This window comes from Aristolochia californica, unplaced genomic scaffold, assembly GCF_029961685.1.
Source record: "Aristolochia californica isolate CCGP_79_NKW_82.1479 unplaced genomic scaffold, dmAriCali1.0.hap1 SCAF_6, whole genome shotgun sequence".
In the NCBI taxonomy this organism is placed as follows: Eukaryota; Viridiplantae; Streptophyta; class Magnoliopsida; order Piperales; family Aristolochiaceae; genus Aristolochia; species Aristolochia californica.
The window spans coordinates 10,277,771-10,279,168 of record NW_027182257.1 but is presented as its reverse complement, the minus strand read 5'-3'; positions in this window follow the sequence as shown (position 1 = coordinate 10,279,168).

Sequence of the window (1,398 nt, the reverse complement as noted above, 5' to 3'; positions counted from 1 at the left end):
AATTAAATGCTACCGCTTATATTGTTTAGTTTCATTGATCTCTCTAATTCTTAAGGTTGTTGCTAAATTAAATCTTTAGCGCTTGTCTTGGGTTCTTTAGTAGTTAGGTTTAATTAGATTGCTTGTTTTCTAATTAACTACGACTGAGAGATACGAAGATAGTTCCAATGGTGAATACTCAAGTGCGAATTGATCAACGCTTGCATCGATGATCAATTGTGCAATTCTAATGGTGGATTGTTCTTTTGATTGATTTTGATCCTTTAATTTGAATTGTTTCTTACTTGTTTTTCGTAAAAGTGCTTTCGTTATACTCCAACCCCAACCCACCTACCCTCCCATCATTGTTCATGGAGCATAAAATTAGATTATTTTTATTTGCCTACGACAACACACCACTACCTATTTGATCAACAGAAGGCCCTCAACACCATTGGATTGCAAAATACCAGAAGAGGTCTGGAGCAGCAAAGAGGTAAACCTTTCTTTATTGAAAGTGCTTGGTTGTATTTCTTATATTCACATTGATTCTGCTTCTAGAAGTAAACTTGATGCCAAATCTAAATAATGTTTTTTTATTCGCTATGGTGGTACTGAGTTTGGTTATTGCTTCTGGGATGACCAAATCGTAAGGTTATCAGGAGCAAGGACGTGATCTTCAATGAAGGTGCCTTGTATAAAGACACGTTGAGAACAGAGTCTGAGAGCACAAGTCATGAAGCCAAGAAGTCTGAAGTGATTCAGTTGAGAGATCTTCCAGCTATTGAGATGGAGAATATTGTTCAGAAAGACTAGGAGAACATACTCCTAGAAGTAAATCAGAATATGCCTGTGACTGAACACATGAGATCTGTTAGAACTAGTAGACCATTATAGAGGTACTCCCCTGCATGTAATAATATTTTTTTTACTGATAAAGGTGAACCAGAGAGTTATGAGGAAGTTGTACAAGTTGATGAATCAACCAAGTGGGATTTGGCCATGCAAGATAAGATGGATTCATTGTTATCCAATCAAACATGGTAGTTGACCAAGCTACTAAAAGGAAAGAAGGCCTTGCAGAATAAGTGGGAGTACCAAATAAAAAACGAACATGATGGCAGCAAGCGGTACAAGGCAAGACTGGTGGTAGAGGGCTTTCAACAAAAAGAAGGTATTGACTACACTGAGATTTTCTCTCTAGTAGTGAAATTGATTACTATTAGAACAACATTTGGACTAGTGGCAAACGAAGACTTGCACTTAGAGCAGTTGGATATAAGGACAACTTTTCTTCATGGTGATTTGGAGGAAGAAATTTACATGATGCAGCCACATGGTTTCAAAGCACAAGGAAAGGATAAAATGGTGTGAAAACTTCAAAAGATCTTATATGGTTTTAAACAAGCTCCAAGAGAG